This window comes from Lonchura striata, chromosome 9 (assembly GCF_050655825.1).
Source record: "Lonchura striata isolate lonStrDom1 chromosome 9, ASM5065582v1, whole genome shotgun sequence".
Taxonomy (NCBI): domain Eukaryota; kingdom Metazoa; phylum Chordata; class Aves; order Passeriformes; family Estrildidae; genus Lonchura; species Lonchura striata.
The window spans coordinates 20,993,284-21,019,152 of NC_140711.1; the positions used below are offsets into that span (position 1 = coordinate 20,993,284).

The 25,869-nt window shown below is 44.3% G+C and overlaps 1 protein-coding gene across 7 annotated transcripts in view; it reads right to left on the minus strand.

The window, feature by feature from the left end:
* Nucleotides 1-25,869, minus strand: part of TP63 (tumor protein p63) — a 221,285-nt gene that overhangs the window by 185,958 nt on the left and 9,458 nt on the right. For 4 of the 7 annotated variants that reach the window (XM_085587182.1, XM_085587185.1, XM_085587179.1 and 1 more), the window contains exons 2-3: nt 24,908-25,071; nt 14,055-14,153 (exon numbers count right to left, since the gene is read on the minus strand). The gene's annotated coding sequence lies outside the window, so the exon portion shown is untranslated. Of the gene's footprint in view, nt 1-14,021; nt 14,154-14,916; nt 15,149-24,907; nt 25,072-25,869 lie in introns of those variants that run through there. The other 3 variants (XM_085587184.1, XM_085587183.1, XM_085587181.1) reach the window with 2 other exon arrangements.

Here is a 25,869-nt window from a genome sequence, read left to right on the forward strand (position 1 = left end):
CCATCTGACTTTGAGTCACTTCTTCAACAGCAAATCTATTCCTGTTATTTCCACATCATGAGTATCCTGGTAGTGCAGTGTTGGTACTGATCAGCTTCATTCAGTAGGATTTCTTTGATGCCAGTACACTGAAATTCACCCATCCTCACCTTATATGCATTTAATATTTCTAGGAAAGCGCAGATCCTTTTGGTCTTGGTCTGTGTTTCCTGGTTTAACTGGGCATTTGCTTAGACTGCTGCATTATCTGAACATTATTGGTGGCTGTTCTGTCCTTCCATGAAGGACCAGAAGGAAATTTGCCATCAGGATGAATGTGTTCTTCACCAGGACCTCATCTCAAATAATTTGGAAGCTCTCCCCGTGTTTGTTTTCATCCTTAGTGCCACCAACCCGGCTGGCTCCATTTCAGAAGACAGCATGCATTTTTGAGCATCTCTCCTGTTTCTCAGAGGTCTCTCCTCTTTATTCCCACACCACTTCCTCAGACACACAATGGGTCTCTCATTGCCTGGGGCACTTTTGAATGCTGTAACAGAGCTCCTGTTCTTTATCATCCTCTCCTATCAAAATGCTTTGTTTCGCCTTCTGGACCTCTCCCATTTCTTGGTGCTCACACAACCAGGACCAGACAAGATGCACAAGGGAGGTCACCAGCTCCTCTCCAGTACCCTCTCAAAGACTGCTCAGACACCACAAGATACAAAGTCCCGGAGCTCAGGCAAACCACTGTGTGTTCCCTCCTGGCCTTGTATTCCCAGTTATCCATCCCACAGAGCAGCCCAGGCTGCCTGCTCCCCCTCAGCAGGGCTGTGGTTCTCCAGCATGTGTCTGCCTTGAGTGGATACACAAAGCTGCCTTCTGGCAAGAGAGAGAGGGGTCACATGGATGGTATCTTTTGCACACATGTTTACTCATTCAGCCTGAAACATGATTTTACGATTTGCCTCATTGTCTCCTAATTCAAGCACAAAGAAAGTCAAGCCAATTCTCCCAACCTAATCTCTTCTAAATGCTCATTGTACATTCAGCACCCAGAAAACAAAGCTTCTTTTACCACACACCTAAAACTAGCACAAAAGCAGGTGAACATGTGTTTTCCAGAGAAAAACCTTGGTGCTTATACTTCCTATCTCCACAGTCCTCACTTTCCCGTGCTTAGGGAAGTTTTCTTCTATTTAGAGGCCAGCCTTCTGGGGAAAAAATGTGGTTTTTGCAATATTTTTATTTTCTAAAGACTGATCCTGTGTTTAATTTGCAGGAAGCACATGGTACAGAGCAGATCAGGGAGTTTGGCACAGAGGCAGGAGGTACCTTAAACCCTTGGTCAATTAAACAAGAAATGTAAAACCTGGCAAGTATTGCATTTAATCCTCTTTGCACCCCTTAGTCTCCTGCCAAGGATGAAAAGTACTTCTCTTCTTAAAAAGAATAAAAGATTTCAGAACACATCATCAACTCCTCCCTTCAGCCCTCAATACTGACAGTGTTATCTCCATACACAAAGCTTCTCCCCCTTCCTCCAGCTTGGCAACAAAACCCAAGCTCAATGAATATTTTATATGTGTGTGGTTAATGGAGCATTCTGGCTCCAGTCCATTAGGAGCTTTACACAACGGTGTATTAACTGCTTCTCAATGTAACATTTTGAGTCTGTCCAAAGGGGATGTGTGTTTGCCAGTTGAGCCAACACACTATTATTGTCCTGTCAGCCTAGTTCCTGTCTTTGGTTGAAGAGCAGGGTCCCCTGCCCCAGCAATCTGCCACCATTGTGCTCCCAGCAGCAACCTGAGAAGATTAGCTCGGCTCCAAGCTCTATTTTCCCCTCTGTATTTTAAGGTCTGTGTCTCATGTGGGGTGGGGAATGCCTGCAGTCTTTCCCCTTCAAAGATATACACAGGGATAAGCAATCACATCGTAAGTTAGCATAAGCAGTTGAGAGTTTTAGTTTTAATAGAAACCAGACCCCTATATTTTTTCATCAGCTCTGAAACTGGTAGCCTTAAAATCCACCTGATTGATTAATTGAAAAAAAATTGATAGCAGAATGACAACTTTTGACCAAATAGTTATTACCTTCTCACTTAAAAAATCTCCTCTGTTCCTCTGGGTCACCACAGACAGAACATCAACTCCATCAAAACCAAAAGCAGCACAAAGACATCTCAGTCAAGTGGGCACGAGTCACTCCCCTTAAAACAATTGACAGTGTAATTTTACCCTGCACATAGACAATATCCATGGTAAATGGTAAAAAGAAGCAGGTGCTGGATTTCTCAGATCAGAAATCCCTATGAGAGTTAGGGGTCCAGATCTGAATGTTCCCCTAAGCCTCCCAGGGAGTTCATGGAGCACATGGGAGCTTCCAAAGTATGAATCATCCCAACCTAAGGCAGATGTCTAGAGTGGGTAAGGTGAATGGCATGGGCTGTTTATCACTCCTCACTGAGCAAAGAGGGAGTCTAGATGGCAATCTTAAACTTTATGTCTAAGTTTTAGATAACTAAAATCAGGTGAGACAATTCCCAGCCCCAAGGTTTGCAGACTCATTACCAGGTGAGCCACAGACCCTGACAGACTTAGGGCAGAAAACAACAAGATAAAGGAAAGTGCTGATGTGGAAGGACTGATCTCATTCCTTCCTGCCTGAAAGCAGAAAGAGCTGAAGACAAAGCCCATTTTTTGCTCTCACATCATTGCTGAAACACAGTGGAAGAAAGGGAACACCATTGCTGGATTTGCCATGATGCTGTAGTGCCTCCTGCAACATCTGCATGAGGCACTCACCACCCACGAGGGGCTTGGGAACTGCAGGCCAGCAAGGAAGGCTCAGAGGAGCCAGGGATGGACAGCTGGCCAAAATATAGATGAGGTGAAGGCTTTCAATAGGTAGGGATTACCTCTAGACAAATGGTTCCTCCTCACCCAGCAGTGCCTGCACACCCATGACTTAACTCAAAATGGGCACTGGTGGATGGGTCTGGAGCTCAAAGATGTGGGAAGGGTCACCAAGACACATAATTAAGGGAAACTCCATGCAAACTTTGAAGGCATTTCCAATTGCAAGGATTTGGAAGAAAAAGCAAGGGTTTCTCTGAGCACAGTGACAGGATCACCATGTCTCATGTCACTCTTGAGAAAGGACAGGCACTGCACAAATACAATCAAAAGCCATAAATCTGACTGACCAGAAGCTCAGCTGCTCTGAATACGGCTCTGAACTGAGGTTGTTTCTCTGTTCCAGAGGCACAGGCAGCAAATCAGTCATCCTACCAGTAGATAATCCAGTTACCAGCCCTCCCTCTTCTCCCTCCCAGATCCCTCAGCTCCCCCCACGCCCCTTAGCGCTATCATCAATGGAAAGTTTTAGAGAATTAGCTGAAAACAACCAAAGTGCCTAATTGACTGAAGAAGGGAAATGGCAACTTCCATCATCTCAAAAAGCTGCACCTTTCTCCTACTCATCTCAAAGCTGAATAAAGGAATTAAAAACACAGCCTGGGGCAGCCAGCAGAGATTTACAAGAAGCAGACATTAGTTCTAACTCTAAAGGCTGGGCGTGTGCATGAGCCAGGAGGAGCAAACAGAGAAAGGGAGCAGAAACATACAGCCTTTGCAATTAAAGAGGAGGAAGGAGAAGGAAAAAAAAAAAAAAGAAAAATGAAAAAAATCAACAACCTTTAAGCCCTTCCTAATAAAACAAAGATGATCCTGGCAACATGAAATGCTACCCTACTTTGTTTATTTATCGACACAAAGAAAGAAGCAAGTTGGCACCTCAGAGGGTATTAAATCCTGGTTTTTTGCTGACTGAATGACCTCAGCTGAAATATTTTCCATGACAAGAGCCCAGAAGACGCTGGCAGAGTGTCAGACAATAAGATTTTCAGAGTGTATTTACATTCTATCCATGGCCCCAGGCTGTTCCAAACCCATAGGCAGGTGCTGCCTTTATCTGTTCTTTGCTCACCTGGCTCCCTAGCAAAATGTTCTGAGACCTGTGGCTCAGCTGCCTTAACTGTTTCTTGCCTGGTGCTCAGAAAGCTTCAGAGACATCTGGAGTCCGGGCAAATAGAGATGGAGATACTGTTTGCCCCTCAAAACTGAGTGCTCCACTGAGTGGTGTGTAAGGCACTCTTGCCAAAAAGCAGAAGGAAAATGGCAGTGATGCAATGGTAAAAGACAGCTAAAAACCAGATGATTTCATCTGAGAAAAGTGATGCTTTTTCAAAAAGGAAGGGAGAAGGTGTTTTTTGCAAGAATGCATTGCATTTTCCATGACTTGGGATCTCTAAACTAGGTCTGGATAGCTCTCTAAGAAGCAACAGTCAAGATCCTGAAGAAGACCAGAGGCGGGGATCAGAGTTTTACAGCTTCTTGCCTTGAAGTCTGTGCAGGACAACATTCCACTGTCAAGCAGAGGACAGTCAGCAACCCACATCTGTAAAGCAGTGGACAAAAGGGAGAGAGGCAGGCTAAGCCACAAAGCTAACCCACAGCATTCTGCCTTTCAATTCAACTCCCCACATCGCTGGTCTAGGGGAGAATTTGCTACATTCTCCTCTGGACCAGCTCCTGACCTGGTCTTCAGCAAAACAATCCATTCCATTCCTGCAGTGGAAATGGCCTCCTCTTTGCTTTAATTTGGCTACTCGTGCACAGCTCCTCTCTCTTGAGTAATAAGCCTCCAGGAGATGCTGGGAGAGGCTACACCCTTCATACCGCCCAACCAGGAAGAATGATAATTGCACTTCTAACAGCACCACGTACAAGGCAGCCACCAAAGCAGAGGAAACATGAATTAAAGCAGGATAAAAAGGAGGGGCTTTACCCTCTACCTAATAAGGTATTATTCATGCTTTTGGAAAGCTTCCTTGCAAAGAGATAAAACCAGACATAATGGGTATTCATAAGCAACTGCCTCTGGAAAAGGAAAGGCCTGCCTGCCATCTCACCCCCATTGTCATGCTGCACTCACCTTCAACATTCCCAGCCTTCAGCTTCTTCTCCTTGCCATATGTCCTTGTTTAACCTGTTTTGTACCCAAGTCAGCTCCCCCTTGCCCTCATGCATGGCTCAGGTCTGACCCACTCACACACATTTCACACCAGTTCCTCCAGTCCCATCACCTTCACCCAACCAAGGAAAACTTCTGTTTTCTTTTCTTCTTCCCTTTCTCTCATCCCTGTCCTTCCTGCAAAGTCCTTCAGCTCAAATTCACTCCTGGCCTGCTGTGTGTAAATCATTTACCCTTTCATACCCTTCCTCCATCCCACACCCACTAGGTCCCTCATGCCACCCCACACCTGAAAGGATCCAGACATCTGTAAAGTGTGCTTGTAACTCTATTTCTGTATTTGTCTGGCCTCACTTTTCACCCAGGAAACAAAAATGTGACCTTTATCATAATAAACTTCCACTCATGAGCCCCAAACAATGGTGAGTTTTAAACATCTTCACAAGTGAATTACCCCTTGCTCACTTGCATAACTTGTCACTGTCCTTTTCAATCCTGTCCAACTGGTTATCACAGTGTGTGAGCAACTTGCAGCCTTTGCCATTTCTGAAGCTGTTCTATGAAAGCTGGGCAGGACTTGAAATGGTGGGAGTGCAGCTCCAGGCACAAAACCAGCCAAACAAAAAACAAACCCTGATCATACTGCACAAGGATTTTGGGTGCATGGCAAATAGACTCCTAGAAGAATTTTCAAAGGATCCTAATAAAATTAGACATATCAATCCCATCAAAGTCACAGCAATTTGGGTATCCAATGAGCTAAGGCCCTTTGAAAGCTCTGTAGGCATTTTCAGGCACTAAAATGCCTTTGGAAACTGCATTGGAAGACATGGAAACTGCAGCTGGGTGTTAAATGTTTAACCAGGTCTGTAGGCAGCACTTTGGTGCCTATCCTGGGGTAAGACCATATGCACACATGAACTAAGACCACCACACAAGTAGATGTACAGAGAACTTTTCAAAGCTGTCCCTTCCCCAGCTCTACATTCCCAACCATCATTACAGACTGGTTTAAAAAACAAACCACAACAATCAACAAACGAACAAAAATCCCCCAACATCCAGTCAATCAACCTGCAGACCTCCTGGGATGAAGTAAATAAGCTATGAAGAGCTCCTCTCAGCTGGAACAGCAAGGATAAAAGTGGAGGGAAACAGAAGACTAACCAGGTACTATACATGGTACCTGCCACCTTCCATTCCCAACAGAAGCTCTGAGTAATGCCTGCACTCCATGTTGCTGCCACTGTCCAACCCAAGGACATCTTTTAAACAATGCCTCACTGATAATCCTGTAAGGATTTTCAGCTCTGTTCTGCACAGTATTTTAATTGCTCACACTGTTTCATGAGCTCAATCATTTACAGAAGGTATTTTCATCCCACTAATTGTAGGTTTCCCAGAGGACTCAGCACAGTATTTTATGTCCTCAGTACTATTAAATCCATTAGGAAAGTGTCCAGACTTCCAGAAGTCAAATTACTTTCATGCATGCATATGTTTCAGGAGAGAAAGAGGGAAAATCAGGTAAAGAAAAACTTTTAGGCATTAATCAAAAAAATAAGTTTCAACTGACAACTTTCAAGGAAAAAAATCCAACAGGCAGTATTTAAAATAATATTACAATAGACTCATTGAAGTCAGCAGCAGGTCTGGAACCTGAAATCTTTAATGCTAATAGCATGCAGGCATACCCCTGCACTAGGAAAACAATTTCACTAGTTACCAGGTAAAGTTATCTGTATTGGTCACCCTGAACAGGCAAACCATCAGAGTCAGAGACCCACAACTCCCAAATGCAGCAACTGGAGACATGTATTTTTAAGGAAAGAATGGAGGTTTCCAAGCATATCTGTATAGCAAATCTGAAAGGTAATAATTGTATGCTCCTGCATTCCCCGGAGTGATGGTAGCGTCAGCCCTTACCTCCATGCCAAGGAAATTTAGACACAGCCCAAGGAGGAAACTGCAATTCTAGTGGAAAAAGGGCTGAGGTCTGCCAAGTGCCTGGAGCTCACCACACTGGGAGGGGTATGGAGATACAGCAGGTGGGGGATCTATAGCCTAAAGGAGAATCCCTTTTCCAGCCCCTTCCTATTGGGTACAAAGTGCTCTAAAGTGAAGATAACATTCAGCCTTGTGTTCCATGATGCTGTGATGGTGGACAAGACTCACAAGTGCTGCCCCACAGATGAAAGCACTTGTTCATGAGCTGGGTAGTGGCAACTCTCAGTGTAGATGCTCTTAGTTATGTGAAAGACAGGTTTGGTACTGTGGCTCATGACAGGAGCTGTGAGCTGATCAGCAATAAATTATTGGACTACTGTATCTCAACTGTGACAGTGAGTCTTCATCAAAAGAAATCTCCACCATGGTGATCTCTGAACTGGTGTGGTATGCAGATCTCAGGAGGCAAGTCTGGCTTACTCTGGCTCTTAGCAAACAAGAATCTGTGTCACAAAACACATTATCACAGTTGGTATTAACCAGTAAGCATCTTACTAGCTATCTCTGCAAAAATGCCCAGGTGAGATAGTCCAAACAATCCAGAAGACCCCTACCTGCATAAGAAATATCCATGCTGATGAGAACTGGCTGCTCATGACATGAGAACATACAGCAGTTCTTCCAGTGCTGAAGAAGAGACATCCTCCAGCAGCTGCTTTTGTTGCTCCTTATAAGTGTTTTTTTATGACAATTAAAGGTGATGGATCTTAGCATTAGGTGGGAATTAAACTCAATGGAGTTCCACCAACCAGAAACAAAAATAAGGATGAGGCAATGAATTGGGAATTTCTTTTGACTTTAGGTGCATTTCCATGCAAAAAGGTGACATGGATTGCAAGGACAAGACCACCTAAACGAATTACCTCAAGTACTGGCCTGTAGGTCCTGTCCTGACAGCAACTGTATCCTGAGAGAATTCACTTTCACTACCCACAATCCTGCACCTTGGAAATCTCATCTGGCACATCTGACTGGGGTGGACCTAGGAATATTCCAAAAATGGAGCTTTTACATCCCCCGCAGGGGTGCAAAGCACAGCACAAACGGTGTGACTCAGATACTGCCTGGAACATGTAATGAGGATATTAAACTAGATCGTCGTTTTATAGGTTACCTTATTTTTAATTGGGAAAAAAAAGAGAAAACACAGAAGCCAACCAACCTACATATTTGGCCTTCGGATGAATTTTTTTGTTTTACGTGACAGCTTTTTCCTCTATTTAAAAATTTGCATAAATACTGTCAAGACAGGACATGCATGGTAAAGAATAGGCAAAATCCTGAGCTAAGCCCAGCTGCCTCTCCTACTGTGCTGTGCCAGGACAGAGCAGTTGGGCTAATACTGGGAGCAGCCCTCCTTCTGCATGTCACTAAGTCAGGGACATGGTCCTGCTGGCACACAGCCCTTCAGGGGAGTCTTTCCTGACACACCTCACACAGAGAGCCTAGTTTGGGTTCACTCTGCCCTTTTCCCTGTGGTGAAGGGGGATTTGCTTATTTTCCTGTGGAAATTGAGCATGAGATGCTTCAATGTGACCTCCCCTGCCAAGAGGGGCGAGCAGGCAGGGAAAGCACGCCAGGGAAGGCCAAGGATGCTGGAAGGAACATGAGGTTGTTTACCTACACAAGGGCACCCTGTGTGATTTCATGCAGAATTAATTCAGCTCGTGCAAACTCGGGTGCAGACACTTACTTGTGGTTCAGGGAGATTTATCTCTGCTAACAGGATTAGGAAAGGTTTAAGCTAAACCAAAAGAGAAGAATGCACACAAGCACATTCACAGCTTAGAAAACAAACAAATACTGAGCAAATCTGCCTTTAGACATGGCCAAAGCAACCAGAGCTCCCTTCCCAGCAGCTCTCAGCACACAGAGCATGTTATCTAATGCCATCCTCTTTGCTGCTTTTCCTGCTGCACCCCTACCTTACCACCCACTCAGAACAGAAAATTGCAGTGCTTTACACCTACATGCTGCTAAATAACTTACCTCACTCTAGAATTTGGCCCAAGTAGCCACACTGGAATATTAAGAGGTGTGCAAAACAGCTAAGAAAGTTTTTCTTGTCCCTCTAAGAGGGCAGTGGGAAGCAGAGTGTGCCTGTGCTGTGAGAGCCTGGCACTGTGCTGCAGTGGGAAGAGACAAAGGCAAAACAGAGAGAGGCACCAGCTGCTACGTTCAGCACAAGGAGGTCATTGCTCAAACCAGGTATCACCAAGGCTGCCCAAATCCCTATTGGTGGGAAAACACTTCCCATCTTAACAGTCCCTGTACAGTGAGGATGCTTGCACTGGTTAATTGAGAGGCATTTGCTGCCTGCCCCAGAAGTACTGCTGCCATCTCTCCCGAGCTCTGCAGCAGTTCAGCTGGAGGTGCCACACAACCCAGCAGGGAAAGCAAAGCTTACTGCATCCTCCTGGAAGGGCAGGGTGGATCTCCATCTGCAGGGTGTGGTTGCTTTGAGATGGAATTTGGTTGGGACTTTGGGGTTAGAACAGGAGTCCCGTGATGTTCATTCTGGAAAGGTGAGGATGTTTGGTTTACATTTTTTCCAAAAGGTTAGGAGTTGTGGTGAGCCTAATCATTCTGGCATGTCAGCCTGAGCTACCTAGGGGGAAGAGCACCACCTTCTGAATTACCAAGTCAAATTGACTGTAGCAATCAACTTCTTCTAAGTCCCCATCCAAAAACAAACAGGCCCAACCCTGCTTAACTTATGAGATCATAGCCCAAGGCAGTGTAGCTCCCTGAGACATCACTGCCTCACCCATCATCTACAAACATCAGTTGTGCAGGGATGGTATGGATCTCTGCCTGATTTTACATACACAGAGATCTCTGACCAATGACACAAGCCCTCTAGAAAGTGCCTGCAGCACCTCTCCAAGGTGGTAGGCAACCAGCAGAGCCATGGAAATAAGGAGAGAGTAGTGGAGTCATCAGGAATGTGTCCTGTGTGGATCTCTAACCTCTCCTGGCTGGCTCAAATTGAAAACCTCTTGCCCAAACTGGTGCTTGCCTTTTGTGAACCTTGCCACACCGACGCTTTGCTGCTGCTCAGTTCTACTCTGGCTAACGTATTCATCTTCTCATCATCACCTTAGAACCTATTTGCATTGTCAAATTGCTAGAAGAAATTGGTTTCCCCTTGATACCTCAAAATCAAAGCTGCTGGAGCTGGAGATCTTTCTTCTGTTAAGGCATGCTACTAACTCTTAATGGGTTTCTCAAATGCATAATCCATACCTTTCACATCATAAGTCATGTTCATGCCTGGCCCATCACTGAAGCAAAAAGTTCTTGTTGACATTTTCTTGAATCTGGCCTTTTCATAGCATTAGTTCTTTGATATCAGTGCAGGAACCTTCCCCACTGCTAACAGAACTAACTTTATTGATCACACCTTACATGTGACAAAACAGGCGTGACAACCTGCAGAGGGTTGTGTCAGGTCAGGTTGGGACTCTACTGGTACATGATATCAGGAGGTCTGAGCTGATGTCAGATGGTCTGAACTCTAGACCCAAGACAACTCTTTCACTACTTGCTACCAACTTTTTTTTTACATGAGATACCTTTGTGAAACAGAAAGAATAGGTATAAAAGTAACTATTAATCTTCTAAACAGAGAAAAAGTGTTGTAGCTAGTACACCTGATAAGCATTTCATAAATAGCATCATGTTGGGTGTTCTGCTTGACAGCCTTAAACCCGGAAATTAGTTCCACTATTCAATAGTTTAATAAAGAAAATCACATTAATTAATTGACAATATGTATGCCACTTCTGTGGACAAAGAAAAAAAATCTAAGATGAGCTAACATTATGTAGAAGAGCAGATCAAAAGTCAAAATCATCTTGATAATTTGTGAAAATTTGGGGTAGGGAGGTTTAATTTAGTAAAAATCAGTGATTTAGTAAAAATCATGCTTGTAAAGACATCCTTCCTGCCTGCTCAGCACAGGTAAGCTCAACTGGTGGATTACCTGTAGCATCACTCACCCTTCAAAAAAAGACATGGACAGATAACAGAGTCCAGGGGAAAGAAATTTGAGAAACACCATCTCCAGCAAACACATGAGCTGGAGTGTTTAGGCAACGAGAGAGCTGGTTACAGGGAGCAAGAGGGACTTCTTCAACCTTGTGAAAGGCCATGCAAAAAAAGGCTTCAAATCAGCCCTCCTTCAGTGGCTGTATGAAAAATTCACTTTTGATCCCTGGACCCATTTCTGTAATAATTGCATGTTCTATGGTTAAGAAAGAAGCCTGAAATATAATTTAAGGGTAATCTAAAGGTTAAAAAAAACTAAACAAACTGAAAAAAGTTTATCTTATGTCATTATTTGGCTCGTACTGGATGAGAAGATCCAGAATTTTTGATTACCATTTGGCAATGCTTACTTGCTTCCCTAAAGGGTTTGTAAATGGCACCAACATTTTATCCATCATGTTACCTTCTCCCATTGTCTATATTTTCATTGACATGGCTTTCTTGAGCCTTGAGCAGCTTTCCAAAGCACCCAGTCTGCAAAGGGACAAGGAGCCTCTCTCCCTATTGCAACTCAGCATCAAATTCCACCTTATCTCCCTGCAGCACTTTCTAAAACTCAATCTGATTTGCTTTGCACTGACCTATGTAGGTCTTGCAGTGCTCTTCACCTCCCATATTTCACTCTCTGTGCCCCAAGCATCAACATCCAAAGTAAATTTTCCCTCCAGCTAGGAGCTTGGCATTCTTTCTGAGCAGTCTCATTTTCCTACCTTCATGCACACTTGCATTTCCTTAATCAAGAGCATGAACTTCCATTAAACAGGAGAGTTTAAATGACAAGTGTTAAAGTAATTTTTTTAACCTATTCTCATTCAGGAGGTGCCCTGTTTCACTTCAGACTAGGCACTGCCTCCAGCCTACTCACAAAGCTGTGCCCTTACTGACACCAGCATCTGATTTTTATCCTGATTTTCAGCTCCTTGAAGACAAAAGAAAAAAAATAGCAATTTGTGTGGATCACATCTAAATCCACGTGCATAAGTTCAAAGATAATTAGCTTTTTAGTTGCTAAATGCTGTGCAAAGCACACATTTAACAGCTAAAACTGATTTTAATCTTTGCTTAATTCTTTTGCCAGAGAGTCCCATTCACAGTGAGGCAGCTGTCTAAATATCTCAGCCCCTTGGGGTGAGGAGACAGGGGAGCCTCTTGCAATGCTCGTGGATGACCTCAGCTGGCTTCTCCTGCTGAGAGCTGCTTCCAACTCATTTAGGGCAGAGGATGCCAGTGGGGCTACTACCCCAAGGAAATGGTTTATCTGTGAAGGGCCAACCTTCTCTCTTTCCTTGGTTTGAGTAGCCTGTAATAAAGTCTTAAGAGAAGTTTGGTTAGTGGGAGTGGCCAGATTGATGCAAAGTGATGGCCATATTAGTAAGGAAGCACATGGAATTCCAACCCACTGCCTTCACACTGGCCAGGCACAAAACCACCAGTCACTGCATCATTCGCCCTCTATGCCAGTAAAAAGAGTCTCCCCTTGAGTCAAAAAGGCTCTGAACAGCCAGAGGACAAAAGCAAAACAGTCACATAACTATGACCAAAATTCTGGGGTTTGATATTTTTTCTTTCGTCTTTCCTTGTCTAAGCTTTGCCATGCTAGAAGTGCCTGATTGCAATTACATTCTTTAAAAATAAGTAAATAGAACACTTCTTAAAATCATTTCAAATTGCCTTCTGTGGAATGTGATTAAACATTAGCACTTTCTACATCCGGGAGTGTGCACACATGCACACAAAGGGATGACACCAGGACCCAACAACAAAAAATTATCAAATCTTCCCTCTGCAACAGGCAGTACCCTACCCCTGGGTTCATTAACCTCAGTGTCTTAATATTCTCCAATATTTAGGGAAGCGAGGCATTACTGTGTAATCAGAGGATACTCCTGCATATGGGATAGATAAGGCACTGAGATGGGGAGGAGCCCAACAAAAGAATATGCTGGTGCCTGTGGTGTGATGAGAAAATGTGCTTTGCTCCTGCTGAAAAAAGCTGGGGCACTCCTCATCTCCAGACTGAACCCAGTTATCATTTAAGGATTAAAATGCTCATTATGTTTTTTTTGTTTTTTTTTTTTGCTTGACCAATTTTTCTCTTACTGGCCCGTGGGTTCTAAAATATAGGAAATGGCACAAAAAATGGCATTATTTTCAGTAAGTTCCTGACACCTAATCAGGCAAGGGTTTCCATTACAATTCCTGGCTAGTTCCTTTCTCCCCCAGAGCCTGGGACACCATGATCTTGTGCAAGGAAAGGAGATGAAAACCATGAAACAGAGCTGGGAGAGGACAGAAATTGCAAGAAATATTTGGAAAGCAAACAGTCACAACACAAGATTTTCCTTTCAGGCCTGTGTTCAGACAGTCTAAATTGTCAGTCAGTCCCTCTGCCAAATATTTCCCAATGGGTGTCTCTCCATGGCTCTCTGCTCAACACCACTCTCAGAGACTTACAAAAAATTCAAAAGCCATACTAATGGCAGGGTGTTTTATTTACCTCCCTGTGCAGTTAGCTGATAGACTGCACAGCACTTTGAAGTGAGAAAGCTCTAGACAGAGGACTATTAGAGTTAGTAATGAAAATTAACATGAAGAAAAGGCTTTTTAAATTTTCTATCAGGTTTCCTATAAGCGCAGTATCTCCAGGTCTAAAAAAGTGTTAGCACATACAAGAATTATAAAAGACTGATCTTGAATAAAGAGCTAACAGGACTCAGAAGTCACACCATTGAAATAATATAAAGGCTTGTCTAGAAACAGAGATAGAAAGAATAACAACAAATCCATTTAGGACTCTTCAGTTTGCCTGCAACCTTCCTAACACACACCCACAATTCAATTAGATAAGCTCTCTTCTCTTGCGAAATAAAACAAAATCCACAGTCTTATCACAAGACTGCATGACAGGTTTGTCCTCAACATTGTTACTTTCCCCAGTTTGATACACCTTTTTCCAGTTTGTTCATCCAGGAAATTCTACCTTTTCCTTCTGGAGTAAAGCTGGTGTTTGCTGAAGGCCTCCTGCAGCTCACCAATGGTCTCAGCATTTCAGGATACAGTTTCAGATCAATGTTCTCAACTGGAAAGATAAAAAATACAAATAAATCAAACCACAACAAAAAAAAAAAAAACAAAAAAAAAAAAAACAAAAAACCTCAACAACTCCTGGCACCACAGAAAAAAGCTTACAGTTGTTATATTCATCTGCAGGATGTGAACTTTCCATGTGCTTACTGATTTCTCTTACTAAGCAATCACCAAACACTGATAGGATTTTTTTGCAGGAACTGGAAGTATAATGTGTTTATTAAAAAAAATAAACAACAAACAAAACAAAACAAAAAAAAACAAAAACAAAAACAAAAAAACACCAAAAAAAACCCACCACCCAACAACAACAACAACAAAACCCAACACCAATAGAGCAGAGAGCCAGTTTAAGCCACTTGACATTTCAGGAAATTAAGTTATACTGTGGTCCCAGCTTATAAATTCAGCAAGACCCATGAGAGAACTCCTTGAAGACCTGCTTTGCTTTCATTTCAACAGTGATGGCCACACAGGCTAATTGAGGGCAGGAGCCACGTGTTCTGTCACAGCTCTCCTGCTGCCTTCCTCTCTGCCAGCAGCTCCTACACTGCTCACAGTCTGCATGCTCCAGCCAGCTTCTCATTTAGCTGTTGAGCAGTCCCTTCTGGGGGAGAGGAGGAAAAAAAATAGGATTTGGAAGGTAAAATAAATCCAGTGGAAATAATAATAAAGTTTCAGAGAAAACCTCAGACTCCTGTCAAACAGCTGAATGTATTTTTGGGGTGCAAATTTCAAAGACCAAAGCATCTCACCATGACAAAATGTGATGGCAAATCACATTGGAGCTGTAGGTATTACAAGTACAGACTGGAGATCTAGGGTCAGGCACTGAAGCTCACAATCTGAAGAGATTTATAGGCTGTTTTTGTCCACATCGTTGCCAAAAGGGCAGAAAGGAGGAGGTTGAGCAACAGCAGTACATGAGCCAGGTGTGTGGGAGATGAAGAGACCCATTCTGGAATGATGGAAACAGCTACCAAGGCTGGTGTGGTTCAGCCTATTCCTGGTGGGATTTCTGCTGATAGAAAGGGAAAGACAGGGAGCCACCTCATAGGGAATCATCCTCTTCTTTACCTGAGACAAGGCTGAAGCTGGGTGCAGAAGCTGCCACCTGTGGGCCTGTGTCCCAACACACTCTCTCCTGATACCATGGCACGAGAGATGCAGCTACAGCAGGAACAACACACCCCTCCTTAGTGAGGGGGACAGAGAGAAGGCATGTCTGGGAGCTCCTGGGCACTGTGCAGGCAGCCTCTCTCTCAGGGCACTGACACATGCACTCTGATGGTTGAAATTTGCTTTATGTGTCCAAGGGCTGCACAAGTACAAAGACAACCCAGGTTGCCAACACTCCTGGAGCTCTCCACATTTTCTCATCCAAAAGACTCTGATGATCTTTGAAAGCTTGCAGGATTGCAGGCCATTGCTACCATTCCCAGTTAAAGGTACCTCTAAGGTGTCATGTAGGGAACCAGTTTCTCCTGTCTATTTGGCGTGTACTGAGGGCTCCTTTCAGCCTCCTGAAGTGATCAGTACTTGCAGGATGTGGCTTTGCACTGACTGGGGAAGGGCAGCTCCCTCACTATGACTACACTGTGTAGAGAGCCTGGCTAAGGGCAACTTCCACACCCCTCTCAGCTTTCAATCTGTGTGTGACCTCAGGCACGCAGAAAAAACAGAGTCCTGAGGAGAAAACGACCTGTTTGAGATCACCCAGCTGGGTAAGAGAGGATCAGGAAGCCATCAGTGCCTCTGTGTCCCCATCACTCTGGCAGAGCCCTTTTCCTGAAATAGGAACAATCAGGGATGAATCAAACCCAGTACACGCTGCCCAGTGAAGAATTACGAGACTATTAAAAAGCCAGCTACAGACCAGCCTAACCAAGGAGTAGCCAAAACCTTTTGTGGAAAGGCCACTGAGAAGCCCATCATATTCCAACCCCAGTAAGATTTGCTCTATTATTTGCAATGTGATCAGACAGAAAAGTCATGCAAAGGTAAAATGCTTACTAAAAACACTATTGCTGCAAGCATTCACCTCCATGTAGGCGTGGAAACCTTCAAGTTTCCTTTTTATTATATGGATGGGATCCTTCTTTTCACTGGCACAATAGAAAATAGCCACAAAAATTCCACACACACAGCATCAGACCCCGCGACCAGCCTCGACATGCAGAGCGTCAGTAATAAAACACACCCCTACAGGGATTTAGCACTTGGGCTTGTGCTCAGCTGGGGCACTTGGGCAGGACTTTCACTCTTCAGACATAGAAAAATATTAATTGTAATCAGCTCTGTCATTATTCCAACCCCCGCATCTCCCCTTCCCTGTTAGCAAAAAGAAGAGGAGCCATGTGCTGATGGGATTGCGGGTTTGCATGAACAAGATGAGCCTCTTGTGTGTGTGTACTGCATTTGCCCTGGAAATCAAACAGCAACTGCAGCAAGGGCATCCTGGGAAGGGCCCTCAGGTGCCAGAAGATAAATTCAGGGAAATGTTCCTTTATTAAAACAATTGCAACAGCTGCTGCAGGTACTTCCTTATGCACACATGCAGGCACCCCTCCTTGCTGCCCATCACACACACCCCCTCTGCCTCAGACACTCTTGCACAACCAGATGACAGAGTAGTTTTCAACTTCAATCTATGCAGGTCACACAGCCCTTCTCTTACCAATCTACCATCCCTGGTGAATTTGTCCTTCTCATCCCTACTCTTCCCAATAAACATCCTGCCCTGTGTTGTCCTACCACAGGAGTCCCCAAAGTGTACACATCAGTGGTATTGCAGTGGTACCACAACAGGCACTGTAGCCAAAAGGGCAGGCCAGAGAGTGCACAAGGTCTGAAAAGGCCAGCCAAGGCAAGCTCATCTCAGGGATTCCTGAAATCATCTCCTTTCCTACAGACTACCTCTTACTCCCTTTCTTTCTCTTCCCATGAACTGCAGTGGTGGTGTCCTGCAGCACTCACTAATCGGTGGTTAAGTGAGAGGTCATGCACCAGAGTTTGAGAATTAGCTCTTTGCCAAACACCTCCCCAAAAAGGTGTGCAAAGCTGCTTCCACAACACCTGGAAACTTTTTCCCCTAGGGTCCTGGTTAGACTGGTTGCAAAGTGCAGTTCCTGATTTTCCACTACACTCTTCCACTGCACTGTCATTTTCTCCTTCCAGATCTACTCCACCCATGAGCTATCCTGCTTTGGCCTTTTATATGGTTTCTGGTCCTAAAGACAAGGATGGTCTCTTAGCTGTCTGTATACTGTCTACCAACACAGGCCTGTGATTCACATCCTAAAGTTTCAAGAGGGAAACTATAAATCCATAACACCATTTTGTCTTTCATTGGAAAGCCCACAACGAGGCAGGAAAATGCAGACACACTGGAGTACCTTTACAATTTACTTGCATTGCAAATAGAGTTTGGGAAGAGCATGGGACTCCAGGCAGGACCACTGAGCAGGCCAGGCCATCCCTGGACATCCTGCATGGTGCCATACATCTGTGCTTCCCACAGCTGGCTGCAGAGCTTAATCTGTAATTGATCCAGGTGGGTTAGACTGGGTTCTAGCATAGGATGGGAGAAGAATAAAGACATACAGGGCTGGAGCCCAGTAGAAAACCTTGCCAGCATCCTTTTCACCTTCAGTGCTGCTGCTGCTCACACCTTCACCTGGCCATGCACCCTGCCATGGTCAAACAGGTACCCAATGCTGCTCTTCAGGTCTGCTCTGCCTTTGCTTTGTGCAGGTGTTGGCCAACACACTCACACACCAAGCCAGGCAAAATCCAGCCTATCCTGGAGAGCACTGCTCTGAGGTGATGCCTGGAGGCTGCACTTCACCTTGCAGGCACACCCTGCAACAGGGCACTGAGATGCTACAGCACATATGGCAGGAGTCATCTTGCTCAAGGAAGACATTGACTTTTGTTATTCTCCATAGCTGGTTCATCCATGACAATAGTTTGTTCCTGCTCCAACCATCTCTTTGTTTATTTTGGGCACAGTAGGAGAAGAAAGACTACATGCTCCTGGTAATTCCCATTTAGGAAAGATGCCCTCTTTCTTCACACAGATGCCAGCAGGCACTACTACCCAGAAACAAAAGGACGTTCTTATCAAGGATCTGTCTGATTAAGAAGAAATTTGAATTTCAAGTACTTTTCTAGTTAGACTTGTTTGGGACAAACCGCTGCAACTTGTTATGCCTCAACTTCTTCATATGGAAATTGAAGGGATATAAGACTTCTCAAGCTCATAAAAATCTAAAAGTGACAAGGGTTAAATGGTTGCTAATAAAGTCCCCACTTGCCTCAGCAGCATCTGTGCAAATGTAACTGATATCCATCTCGCCTTGGTAAAAAAGAGGTCAATAAGCAGGCAGAGAACTCTTTGACCTGCAAGACAGCCAACCTTCTGTCAGTGGAGGCTTGCATAATGCTCAAGAACCTTTAACCACCACCCTTCAGCTCTGAGATTTGAAGAAGGGGAAAAGCATACACACTGGGCTCATACTGGGAAGCATAGAGGTGTCTCAGAAACCTGACACCTAGATGGGCAAAGCATTAATGTCTGAGAAATGTTTCTGTAGGGGCAGAAGATTGGATGAAGCTGGAAAAGATCCAGCTCAGCAGCTCAGTCCATTGCCCAAAATAACCAGGTGGTGGCATGTGGGCTCCTCCCCCACCAAGCCCACCAGCAAATGCCCCAGCAATCCCAGTGCATGCTCACCCCATCATCACGCTTTGCTGGCCATTGGTGGTGGACAGCACCCCACCCTGAGAAAACATGGGGCATTCTTGGCACTCTGCACTGCAGGCAAGGTCATCAGACACGATGACAGATTCTTTGCCTGCCATATCCACAGAGGAATGCAGGGGAATATGATCCTGCCCTGAACAAGTGCCAAGTTTGATTAGGGCTGATTGCTCCAAGATCATTCCTGTGAGGATCTCGCAAAGAGGGAGTTGCTTGCTCCCCATAACAAACCCAAAGACAAGACATGAAAGTCTGAGAAGATTTTGGCCAAGTCTCCCAAAAATATAAAGCAGAGTGGCAGATCCCACGAGGACAGACAACCTTTCAGTTAGGAAGTCCAGTAGAAAGTGACACCTCTCCCAGTGCCCTACAACCCAGCATGCATAGCCCACCACAGATGGAGATGGCAGAGCCTTACAAACATCCATTGCAACTTGGCACTGATTTGGCTCTTGGAACAGGGAAACTGGCCTGTTCCAAAATGATCCTCCTGACACAAGGCTCAAATAGTTGGCTGAGCAGAGTCGGTGTCCACCCTCATTCTTTTTCGGGCACCTTCTGTGGGACTTTGAATAGGTCCTGCCTCCTCTACTCTCTGCTACAGTTTTCCACTGAGGACAACTGCCCTTTGTCACTTCAGCAGAGAGCTGCACCTAAATGCACTAACTGGAAGGACACCTGAGCCTCATGGGGTGTCATGGGGATGGTTTCACCCCACCCCAGCCAACTCTGGGGCACACATCTCATGAAGATTTCCCTCCTTTTGCTCTACAGCAGCACAGCAATACCTCAGAGGTCTGCTGAGGCCCACGGGGCTCCAGAGAGCAGAGCCAAGTCAATGTACAAGGCCACCATGGTGCTTCTGTGCCTCCACCAGGCCAAGAAACTGGGAGTTCCACCTTGGCAAAGATGCCCACAGCTCAAGTCCAAATTATATTTATTTCTCCCCATGTGCAAAATGCATATCAGTTCTTATGTTTTGTCTTTCTTCTCCCTGTGATGGAAACCCATCCTGCTTCAATCAGAAAACAATAAATAAAACTACAGAGGCAGCAATCATTAACCAAATCCTGTCCTAATGCCTCCCCACACATATGTTGTCCCCTCCACCATCTGTTTTACAAATGCAACAAACTAAACTAAACAAGCTCCCAGTAGCTAAATTCTTTGCATCTCCGAAAGCACATGGATCCCTGTGCCAAAGTAAACAATCTCATGGAGAGTTTACATAAAACAAGTGAACTAATTTCTTCATAAACAAAGGAACTACAAATTGGTTCAAAGCCTGCCATAGTACATCCTGTGAAAACATCCCCCCACAAGGAAAGGAGTAAAATAACCCTAAGTGGGATGTTGAATGCATACCCAGCCTGGCACCCTTACCTTCACACCAGTGTAGGAAGTACAAACCTACTCTTCCTACAGGCCTTGTACAGAATAATGCCAACCTGCTTCCTGCTATTGCTGCAGGTTTAGTAGCAGTGCAATGCAAAAGGTCACAAAGGTGATCCATTCCAAAAATTAACAGAGGGAGAAAGGATGACATGACTGTGTCACCCTGGTGCATGGGAGAGCTAGTTATGGGCTGGTTGAGAGTTGCATCTGGTGCAGGAGACCACTGCAGTACAAAGTCCATGCACCCATTCACACCAACATGGTGATACAGTGATTGGGGCGGGGGAAAAGAAGGGAAAGAAATTTGTTTCCCTTACATGGAGATTTCTTTTTCCTTGGTGCATGCACCAAATTCTGGGATATTAACAAGTGTCAAACAACTCAACACAAAACAAATCACCTGCCTGAAAGTATAAAAGGCAGGGGGAAAGGAAAGATGAGCTTCCACTTCCATACAGGACTGGAGCTGGCTTGGCCTTGACTCTGATTTTTCCCAAGTCTCCTTTGGGAAAAGTCCTAGAGCCACAGCTCCATCTGGAGTCTCAGATTTGGCTAAATGCAGGCTGAGGACATCCCCACATAGAGCAGTCTAGAAATCTTACCTGCAGTTTGACTTTAGGGGCTCAGGATTGGAGATTCACTCTTTCAATACATCCACCACCAAATTCAGCTCTTTATAAAGATACACTCTGATGTGTCCTAGGTGAATTCAGATGAAACCCCAGGCTTACACTGAAAGAAGAGCATCCAGATAGACTTTTCCATTGCTTGGGAAACAGATTCTAATTAAACCTGTGCAATTTTCCCAAAGAGGCAGGACTGTGCAGCTCAAACTTAACAGCTCTTGTCAGAGCCCAAACCTAGGAGATTCATCCAAGTTAACCTTCTCTATGATCAAGTTTTTTCAAGTCATCCATGCTCATGGCATGTTTCCATTACCAGGACTCATAAAAAGATGTTTTGATCCAGACTTTAAAGAGCTAGGCCCTAAATGCATGTCCCAGAGCATTCACTCACCCATGTGACTGCCAGAAGTGCAAAAAGTGCCTCCCTTGCAGCAAAGGAGCTGTGTGGTGGCACTTCTCCCATGGACCAGTACAGTGATTTTCAAAAGCTGCTACAAAGAAAACAAAAAGCAAACGAAAAATCCCTCCCTATAATCACTTCAAAGCACATTGATCTGGAGTCAAAATGCAGCAAACAGATTATTCTCACATGCCCCAGCTCCTGCAGAGACCCATGGAAACCCATATGGCACTCCAAGTGTGGAGACTTGAGAAAGAGTCTGAATCCCAGGGGCCTTGCTAAGTATTACAGACAATTCTTACCAGTTACAGCAAGAAATAGGGAAAGATGGCATATTAAAGAAGGGCAATAGAAAAAAAGTGTTTTTTTTCTTCTTATTGCACACTTACGAAGGTGACATACTGTGGACAACAACTGAAACAATAAAATGCATTCCAATATTCTATATTGTATTGATCATTTGATGGTCTCTCTTTAAATCAGTAGCTTTAAACGCTCTTATTAAAAAAAATTTGCTGAAATATGTAGAGGCTGAGTTTGGAAGCAGTCTGTGCTGGCATAAATAAAAAACAAGTCAATGGATAAGAAGGGAATTAGAGTGGATATGAGTACACAAAAATTACTGAAATCAGCTTACAGACTTAATGCATTCTGCTGACAGTGGTGGTGGGGGAGGTTGTTTACTTAATCCAGAGAGTTTTTAGGCATACTGAAAAACAGAAGTAGGGACGGCTAACCCACTGTTGCTAGGTCCCACTGCAATTTGAGGTTTGCCTCTCCATTCCTATGGTTTGGAACATTTGTTTCTGAATGCAAAATTCAAATGAATATTGCCCAGGTGGCACTGTACAGTCCCCACTTTGCTAATGTTCATACTGGAGCAGACAACAAATGGGCAAAACTGTTTTGGAGGGCAGTCGGGGAGGGATGGAAGCAGCACTCAGTTGCCTTGGAGTTATCCAGGTTTATCTACACATCACACTGTATGCTCCCTGGTTCTCATAATTAGAGTGTCTAGACAAGAGATGATGCCAGCAAAGTAGCAAGTAAAAGAGGTTTTGCAGAGTTTTTTAGAGGAGCCCACCTAAAGCAGTGACTACAGAATAATGACAGACAGAGTTGCAGACCCTAGCTAAGAATAGAGTAACTTTTGACCAAAGTAAAGGTCTTTTCATAGCCATTCACATCCTGAAAGAGCTCCTAAATAAGAACACCGATGGCTCAAGCACTCAGGAGGGATCAGAGCTTTTGAACCAGCATCAGACTAGAGTTTTCTGCAAAAGTAATTCCAGCTGCCTCAGCTTCATCCAAATACTGGCATTTAGCAGCCTCAACTTGTGTAAACCAGCTTCACTCCACTGAAGTCAATAACAATTGACACCAGCTGAGCATCTGGCTCTCAATGTGGTTTAAATATAGTCTAAAGAGAGAACTTACAGAAGGATTGCCCAATCCTTCATGTCCATTTCCCCCTTGGGCTAGGACTGAATAAGATTGATTTTTTTTCTTTATAATTTAGCTCCCGTTATTTTTAACAACAACATTATGAGCTCACATTTATTATAGCACCTTCCATCCTCCAGTAGCCAGGCTGTCTTTCAGACTTCACCAAGGATCACCAGGGGGATGGACACAGCACCAGGATGGAACCACCTCGGGATGCAACATAGCAGATACTCAGCATGCACAGAAGACTGGCCACAAACACAATAAATCAGCAAGGGTACTATGATAATTCAGCTTCATCATTGCAAGAGTAAGCTTCAGCCATTTTCACAAAGAGGAAATTTAAGGAGTAGTTTCAAATCTTCCCTTGAGCTGTCCATGAGGTGGCTGTTGTCCAGCAATGCAGGATGACATGGTCGCACACTGTGGCCCTACACACAAAACATGAAGGCAAATTACACACTGCTGGGGAAAGGCAAGCATGAGTGACCTTTGAGAAAGAAAAAGTAGCTGGGTCACTCCCACTGTGACAAATCAGGGCTCTTTGGTATTGCCCCATCTCTTTGGCTCAAATGTCCCTGCAAGACATGGCAATCTCCATGCACAGAATGATCAGGCTGTGAGCCTCCAAAGCTTTAGCTACCACACAGTGACACGTACACAGGTTGCCAACCAAGGCAGGAAGTTAATTAGTTTTGGAAAGCTCAAGGGTCTGACATCCTTCACCAACACTTTTTTAACGTGAGAGAGAGAAGCTAAGAAAGTGCAAGAGGAAAAATAGGCTGTGTTGTGGGCTTAAATCTGTGCCATTATGCTAGAGGTAGAGTGACACCAAGTTTTGTCAACAGTAGCATAGTCCATTTTATCTGGGATCAGAGCAGGAAACCAGGGCCCACTCAGATCCTACCGTACGGGAATGGCTTTGGAAGAAACATCTTCCAGATGGTCCCCCTCAAGCCACCACAGAGCAATGAAAATGCAGCAAATAAGAGCTGTGGCCATCACCCAAATGCTCCATCAAAGACACGAACTCTGGTCTCTTTAAAAAAAAAAAAAAAAAAAAAAAAAAGAGAAAGAAAACCAATACAAACAAAAAAAACCCACAGATCCATTAATGAAAACTAAAGCACAAGGCAAGGGGTGATGAAAACAAATAAAACTAAGGCTGTAAAATGCCTGGTATGTAAGATGTGTTGAAACTTGCTGCTGACAGCAGCTTGAGCAGACATTCACATGCAGCCATTCATAAGATGTACAGTAATTACCTTCTCCGGGAGGCTGCATTATGATGATTTTTTTAGGCAGAGCACAATATCTCTAGCAACAGGATATAATTACAGCAAAGGATATGTCTCTTAACCTCTTTCTATGCCCCCAGCCAGTTTGGGGAGCAGATCTGGGAGCCAGGGGCTCTGTGGTGAGGGTACAAGTAGTTTACCCTGTGCTGCTGCACTCATTACCTAGAGCCAAGCATGCTTCTGATGGGAGCTGTGGTGGTGTTGCTCTCACAGGAACATGACTGTCTCTCCCTCGCCTCTGGGTGAAACACTCCCAGCACTGCTGGACTTGGACAGAGCTGGCAGCAGCCACCAGGCCACCGAAGGAGTTCGGCACAGTCAGCCTGCTCTGGGCCGACACCTCGGTGGTAAATAAATAAATACCAAAAACAAACAGGCAACGGAATGACTCAGGACTGGAACACACTGGCAGCACTGTGAGGCAGCAGGACTTTCACCTCCAGACTGCGACCTTCCTGGCCCCAAATACCCCACGCTGCAGAATGCCTTTGGAGAGCTGATGGGCTCTGAATAAAGGCCCAAGGCTCCCACATAAGGACTGGTACCATAACTAGCATGGGCTGTGGTGTCTCCAGGGGATGGATGCCACTTCCTGGTGATTTCCTGGCTCACTGCAGCAGCCAAAAGTGGGTGTTCTGCCCCACGACCACAGCCCTCCTGCAGAGAAGCACAGGAAATCGTACTGATGCAGCTGTTGCATTGATTTATGTAGGATCCAAAAACAGAGAGAGATGCAGGCAATGACAGAGCCCTAACAGCTGTGTGCTCAGCTGAAGGACTCAGTCTTTCACATTGCCTCCATCCATTCCCGGTACTCACTTCTCCGGACTCCTCTGAAACAGTGAAGTGTCCAGCACAGTCACTGGTGGTCAGTGAGTTTTGCTGCACTGGGAAGCATCTCATTGAGAGGTCCCACTTGTGAGATCAGCAGGTACAAGGTTGTGAACATCACAAATTGCTTTTAATTATTTCAGTCTTCAATCCTGGAGGGAAAAAGTAAAGAGTTAATCCTTGTCCCCAAACCAAAAATGCAGTTCTGCATCTGACCCTAGTCTCTGTTGTTAATAGCCCACACACTGATTATCTGAAAATCAACATCAGAGCTCAACCTTTTTTCCAAAACCAGGAAACCAAAACATGGGCTCTCCATGCCAGATACTGAAAGTAGAGAATCTTGGAAGCTTTCAGAGCCCTTTTTCAAGATACAGACATGTTTCCATTACAAGATAGAGATTTTTTTGTAGATGAGAGACTGGAAATCTTCTTTTTCTAATATGAAACAACTAAAATTAAAGAATAACCAACATTTTCCTCACTGGTCTGGAAATGGTGTTACAAGTGAAAATCAGCTTGGTCCAAGTTTGCAAGCTGTGATATCAGTAGGAGAATTTCCCTTTGCATGTACAAAAGGAAATGAATTTTGCATCCGCCGGATGGCAGTGTAGGGAGAGCAATCATATTAGTCATAGTATTATTGTTTTCCTTTTAAGCCTCTCAAAAGTGATTGCAGACACAGCAATTCATTGCTTATTAAGATCTCCCTGCATTACAACCAGGGAAAAAAATCTAGGTCTCATTAATAAACCATCTTCTAGGATCTCTATAAGAAGACAGACTTTGATTAGCCAAAATCGTTCAATAAATTATTTGGCTTGCCTGACAAAGAGAAATGATTGATTGGAAAGTGTGTGCTTTAAATAGTTCACTCTTTTTAATAAAAGCAAAGACTTCAGATAGAAATACAAATAGTAAAAAGGCAGTATTTCTGCTTCCAGAGAAGA